Source organism: Aptenodytes patagonicus, chromosome 8 (genome assembly GCF_965638725.1).
Source record: "Aptenodytes patagonicus chromosome 8, bAptPat1.pri.cur, whole genome shotgun sequence".
NCBI classification, from domain to species: Eukaryota; Metazoa; Chordata; class Aves; order Sphenisciformes; family Spheniscidae; genus Aptenodytes; species Aptenodytes patagonicus.
In genome coordinates this window covers 22821560-22828991 of record NC_134956.1, presented here as the reverse complement: position 1 = coordinate 22828991, position 7432 = coordinate 22821560, and positions in this window count along the sequence as shown.

The following is a 7432-nucleotide window of genomic DNA, read 5'->3' as shown; positions in this document are numbered from 1 at the left end:
CTGGCGTGTCCAATACGAGTTGTAAGGCCAGATTCTCTGTGATTTTCCAGCTTTTTCATGTCTCCCATGTTCTTCAAAGTGGCTGAAAAGCAGTTAAAGGGTTTCCTGAGATTTCTTTCAGAGTGTGAATGTTCTGAAGCGTCACACCAGGAGATGGTAAAGAACACGTCAAGGCAGATAGAAAGTACAGCTAGTCTCGCTATGCCTAATTACCTGTGAGACCTAGGCTGCTCTAACCCATGTGAGGGTCAAGGACGATGGAAGTCCTGCAAAAGCGAGAGCAAAATGAGAACTGCAAAATCATAAGAGCGTGTCTAGAGTGCCCATTCCTCTGCTACCCCAGGCAGAAATCCAGCGGAGTTTGGCATTTATGTCCATTACGTGTAGTTTATGTCATTACTTTGGAGCGTATATTTTTTTCCACCATCTTTGCAGTGCAACCACCTTTGGATTGGAGTGATGCAATACTCAGTACCACTACAAAAAAAAAGTTAGGGAATGATGTTAACAATATAACTTTCAGCCCAAGAAATGGAGAAAACCTAAGTAAGCAGACTACAAAGTGTACTCAGTCTCTACTACATTTCAGTACTTTCTGATAAAAAAAAAAACCTCAGAAAGGTCTTGGTTTCAAAGCCTTTGCTGTGTCTCTTTCGCTCTTTGTCAATGTTAGCTCTGACTCGGTAATCCGTTTTCACTGCCATCATCTGCTGAGGTTATGTGCCTTCTTCCCCAAGACAAACTGCAGCCATGCGAAGCCAGCAAAAGCCTCAAACAGTATCAAGAATGTTTTCCCCAAGATTAAGGACAATATGGTTGTAGATGTCGCCATACTAACTTCTCTGAACCTTCCTGAGTACCGAGTGATTTTCCTGCATGGGTAATGGAAGTAGCGTGTATACACAGTGCAAGGAAGATAATACTTTTAACTTATACGTAGTACTCTGTATTTTAAACTTAAGTCAAACTTATTAACTAATTACCTCTATCTAAATGTATATAAAAACATTTACATTATTTTACATAATATATGGAAACAATTTAATTGTCTCTATTGGTTAATATCATAGAATCATAGAACCATAGAATCATTGAGGTTGGAAAAGACCTCTAAGATCATCGAGTCCAACTGTCAACCCAACACCACCACCCACTAAACCATGTCCCTAAGCGCTGCATCTACACGTCTTTTAAATACCTCCAGGGATGGGGACTCAACCACTGCCCTGGGCAGCCTGTTCCAATGTTTCACCACTCTTTCAGTAAAGACATTTTTCCTCATGTCCAATCTAAACCTCCCCTGGTGCAACGTGAGGCCATTTCCTCTCGTCCTATCGCTTGTTACTTGGGAGAAGAGACCGACCCCCACCTCATATATACATGTATAAAACCGACACTGCTCACACTGTGAGTAGGGATTGCTGAAGTGAGCTCTACATAAACTCCTATTCAGACAGGGCTAGTTAGATCGTCTTCAGCAATACTGTCTAGAGCTATATATATAGATTGATCTTTTTGCTAAGACGGATGCTGACAGATCCAATGAGAACAATGGAAAAAGAAAAAGAAATGTTATAGCTAGTAAGACTCAATGGAGTTGCTCTTGTTTACACTGGCTAAAGATCTTGGCACCTAATTAACACAAAGACAACCAAAAATTTTGTTATGGAAAAAATTAAAGGAAAGATCAGACCCTTATCTCTGATAAATCTTCTCTGCAGCTTACACCAGCTGTGGATACATCAGGTCTGTGCTAACCTCCATCTGAAAGCTATGTACGCACCTTATGGTGGCCCAGGAGCAGTGCAAACCACAGTGGTTTCCAGAGCAGGTTCAGGAAGCCCTAACAGAATCTGCTTCTTTCAAGCTCTCAAATCAGCATGGTGTAACCGGAGCTCTGCTCAACACCACTGCTGTTTTTCCCACTGGCACTTCCGACGGTCTCTTTAAAGTGCAGTTCCCCACAGCCACAAAAGTGTTTGGAGCAGCTCAGGATCCGGCTTTAGGGCCCATCTTCAATTTACATTGGCAACTGTAAAGCTGCCCATCAACGACATTGATTTACAGCTCTATTTGTAAGAGCAGCAGTCACACAGGAACAGGTCTTGGCCCCTTTCCTCAGGAGGGTACGCTCATCTCTCAGCTGTCTGGAAGCTCTGGATTTATGTAGAGGCAATACTCCTAGAGGCTACCTAAAGGACGTGGGGTCTCTTTGACTTGGTATACCCTTCCAGCTAGCGTTACCTAAAATGGAGTTTTTCCTCACTTTCTATTCTCTTTGTTGAACCAAGTTTCTGTTTATAGTCACATTTGTTTTCTATCCCATGCTGTCTGTCACTTGGGTTGAATATGGGTTTTGCACACACGCCACATAGTTTGTTACTTGGTGAGAGTTCACTGGCAAGAGAATTTGCTTCTACGCATAGTAATAGGCATGTTTGGCTAATAGGCTCTTTGTCTGAAAGCATTTTGCATATTCAGAGCTGCTCATTTGTCATGCTAGCCTGACCTAGGCAGCAAATACTAAAAAAGAGTCATAAATATGCCCTGTTCTTACTAGAATGCCAACTGAAGCAAGCATTAGCTGTTTCGTGATAAACTAGTCATCTGCTGCTCTTTAACCTCACAAGCGTTGTCCAACCACACTTATTTCTAGAATAGTTCTCCTGTCCATCACTGATTTTTTGCCTTTGGAATTGCCTTCTGCCGTTGTCTGTGTTCTTTTAGAGTACATTTAATACTGAAATGGACAACTCTGATGATGTAGTAGTTTTGGGATGGCAAATTTGATAACCTGGTATATGCGAAGCTGACAGCTTAGGATCTGTTCTGGTTTTACGATTAAAAGAGGGAATTTTTCCTTATTTGCTGTGTGTGTGTACCAGGGTCTTCGACTGGAAGTACTGCAGTGAACTTCTGCGCTCGGTTGAATGCCATGCTCCGTGCATCAGCAGGCAGGCAATACCTGCATTACCAGGCACATCTTCCTAATTTGTGCAGCAAAGTTGTGACCAAGGGATTAGTAAATTCAACTGGTAACTTGTGTTGATTGACTTGAAAAGCCAGGGATTTCTTTGGGCATGTGGAGACGGCAAGTGTCTTTAGTGTTGGGACTGCCTGGTTGTTGGTATGAAGATGGCTTCATATATTTTTTGTAACTGGCTTTTTTCATGTCTAAAGTATAGATTTTCTTTTTGTCTTGTAACTGCTTTTTACTCTCAGTATTTAATAAATACTCTAAAGGTTGAGAGTCACTTTTTATTTTTAAATACTTAGACACATTACTTTGTTCTGCCTAGAACTAGTGGGTTTGGGTGTATAACAAGCCAATTTATTGACAGAGTAGAAATCAATGGCACACATACACAGGACTTTTCCTATTTTAATTAGACTATGTAGACTACTTTTTAAACAGAAGAGTCAAAACAGTATGTTGCAGAAGCACACGAAAACCTGATTTAAAGGAATTAGGTCAGAGATCAAACTTTTCCATTGTTTGCTGTGAATCCCCTAAAAATGGAAAACCCAAAGGTAACAGTGCAGCATAGCTGACTAATTCTCACAAAGAAACAAAATCTGCAAAAGCGTATCTTACAGCACCATCTAGTGCCTCTTATCGCAGCAATACAGTAAATTAATTTAATTTTCCATTTAATTCAAGTATGTAGGTGGAGAACATGGAGTGCATTGGCTGCTTCTACATTCTGACAACTTATTTTCCCTCAACTAGCGCTGAGATAGAAGGGAGCTGAGGGATGTAAATGAGCTTTGGCATTTTACATGGTGAAGATTTGTCAGTATAGCTGCTGTTAGTTCCTCTTCTTCTAGCCTCTTACCAGTCACATAGTTTTTCCTCCTGAGGATAGTAGGGAAGTGGACACAGGAGCACACATGCTGAGAAAATGGGAGAAAAAGTACTGCGATTAAATAGCAAACTGACCAAATGGTATATTTTGGGGGGGTAGAGATGTATTTTTGGTAGAGCATATATTCTGTTTTGTGTGTATGAACGATTGACAAGTGGGAGGTTGGTGTTTGTTTGCAAACACCTTTTGTTGAGAACTGCGCCCGTAATTAATGCACTTGTCTCAGGTAACCAGCACCCAAGCCTTTGCCTTCTTCATCCCGAGCACGACCCTCAGCAATGCTAATGAAATTCTAACTATTGCTATGTTTCAATATCCTTTACATTGCTGTCCTTTTCTATGTGTTTTTTTTTTTTCTTCTGGAAAGGCGATAAACATCCTCTGACTCCAAACTACTAAGAGGCTAACCAACAGCAACTTTGCAGTCAGCCACTATTCCCAACCATCGATTGCAAGATACAAGAGAGACAATAAGAATTTGGGCATTAAACCCCACAAGGTCTGGTGGCATGGTATTTAAACTTTGTTTCTAAATCAACGTTCTTACCAATAGCACTCCTAAAATAAAACGAAAATTCATCACAGCTGGCTGTGTGTATCTTTGATAAACAGCTGCTAAAAAGAAAAAAGCCCTGCATCATGTTGAAGTGCTCCGACTTCATCTAAATTACAGTAATTTGGGCCACTCATGGACAGATTGGCACTGACCAGATTAACTAACATACTCTGGGATATACATATACTTGCCCTCACCAAATTTAATAAAGTAACTTGGGATTTACACAGTTGCTCTTCAGTCTACAACCTGCTGCTTTCTGTTTTTAACCCAGCCCAGGGTTAATACTGCTGGAAGAATAGGGGATGGCTTCCAGTGATTCCGGTTTGAGTTTAGTAACACGGCACATGCCGGGATGGATTAAAGTGTGAGATTAATGACTCTCATACTCCTCAAGTTAAAGACTGCCTTTTGTGATAATAAATGTAAATATTTGTATGTTAAATGTATTTTCTAGCAGGTTTAGGTTAAAAACCTAAAAATTAATCATACCTTAGCACATTTAATAAATATCCTGCCAGTAACATGTAACCTCACAGAAGTCACATTATCTCAAGAAAAATCTTCACAGTGTCTTCACTAAGCCCCTGCAGGAAAGGCTGGCGGATAGAAATGTCTGTAATTTATAGTCAGAGACTAAATTAGAGTTAATGCCCAATCTGAGGTTTTGGATTTAGATTTAAGGCACTAGCTAGAATTATACACGCAGCACATGAATATAGCTCTTAGCAGTGTTAAGGTCATAAAGAGATGCAATATCATCCAAAATAAGAACGAGGGAACTCCTGGGTTTTGGTTCCAGAGTTTCCAGTACTCATAATTTTATTAGGATTATTATTGTATTTAGTGTTTCCTAAAAGAAACCCCAGCTCCTTCAGTCATGTGAATTATTTGAGAATCTCAGTAGCCATTAAAAAAGTAAGTTCTATCCCTCAAGACTGCAGAAACAAGCTTGAAAGTGTGACTCAGATGTACCCCCAGCAATTAAGCAAAAAACCAACAGAAATCAAAATAGATTAGCATATCAAAAGAAGCCAAAAATATTTAGCATTACGGTTTTTAATGAAACCCCAGGGTGTGGAGAAGAAATGGCTCATTTTTTTTTTAATACTTCAGTTTGCCAGACTGCAATCCAGCCTGACAACGAAAACAGTTGATTTTTTTATTATGGTATATGTAACACATACAATACCCTGGAATTATGTATATTCTACTGAGATAATGCAGAAAAGGCTGTGGAATCATAACTTAATCATTTAAGTGATTATTGTATTCTTATAAATGCTTAATGTATCATCACAGGCATGTTTGTGATACATTCCTCATTTGGCAAATGTGATATTGATTGTTGCTCTAAAGACATACTCACTATCTAAACTGAACTGAATATTTTGAAATTTCCCACCCATGACGGTAAGGAAATTAGACTGCTATTTATTTTTAAAGTGTTTCTCCAGAACACTTTTATTTGGAAAAAAAAAAATTAGTATTTTGCTTGCTGGCTAATCATTGGTTTACTCTGTTACTGGTCCAGGGAGAATATTATTGCTGAACTGAAATTGGACATATTAAAGAGAACAGCAGAAAGTACAGGATTTTGCCCTGTGAAAAAGGCCTTATTTGGGAGATAACAAACAGGGCTGAGATACTGCAGAACTGTGAAATGCTTGGAAGCACTGGATGGGATTCAGTGATTTGTATCAGTCTCCAATGAATGCCAACAGCAATAAAAAGTAAGCATTTTAACAGAAGGGAGACAACCCAGAGCCATGATCTGACAGCTTTGTTTGTTTAGGTTTTTTTTAAAGGGGAAGGTATTGATAATAAATTATGAGATAGAGCATTTGTGTAAGAGTTGGGCAGTGCAGAGGCAGCCCCACCGAACTGACTTTTTCGGGGCGTATCAACCAGGTTTGCATCCCGTGAACCGTTTCTGGTGATCACACCAACCCCACGTCAGGATAACACTTGGCCATTTTAGCTGACAAGTCTCAACCATTTTCTTTTAGCAGCACTACAGAACACCGTCTTAATCTTTTTTTTTTTTTTTTTGGTGAGTAAAAAATGACTTCTACTAAAATGTCAGTTTTCAAAGAGAGGAAACCATTACTTGTGCACCAGCGAGGCACCGTAAGTGCCACGTACAGCACACCAGAGGTTTGACGCTACAGAAGACATTAAGCCCTGGATGCACCTCAAATACTCTGCCAACCACCCAGGTGTTTTTCTGAGGCGCGTGTCTGGCAGTAGCACTGCTTTTGAGAAGGTTATAGTCGAAGCCTGTGCTAAGTGTTCATACGGCGGTGTGCCTGAGGAGCGGAGCTGTGGTTTCACAGCAGAGGGGAGGTGACGGGCTGGTGGGACAGGCTGGATCTTCAGCTGCAGGAAGCAGCTCAGCTAGGTCCAGCAGTGCAGCTGTGCACAGGTACTAAGGTCTGTCCCACGAATAATGCAGGTCATTTCAACCTTCCCGCACCCCGGCGTAGCTCCCCTGGCTCCTCTCCAGCTCACGTTTCCACCATCAGCGAGATCTGGTCTCCCTCAGGAATCTCTGCTGGGATTGCACATATCTAACCGTTGTGTTTATGGTTTCCGCTTCAAGCTATTTACTCAAAAGGTGATCCACCATGGATTTTATGCACATCCATCCCCCCCCCCCCCCCCCAGAACTCAAAGACGGGGCTCAGGCATGAAGCGCTTTACAGAGAAGCAGCGGGTACCACCCTGGGTGGCTCTGCCGAGGTCAGGGTGAGCCACGGCCGGGTCCTCCGAGGAGAGGCGGCACCCGGGGACCCGAGGGACAGGCACGGCCTCGTCCCCGCTGTCCCCCGCCACCCGCTGAGCCCCGGAGACCTCCAGGCGGAGCCGGAGGGCCTGTCCCTCCCTGGGGGGACACGGTGCCGCCGCCCGCAGCGGCCGCCCTCGCCCCAGCGCGGCGCGGAGGGACAGCCCCGTGCATCCCCGCCCGTCCCTCCCGCCGGCGCTCCGCGAAGCCTTTCTCACGGCCTGC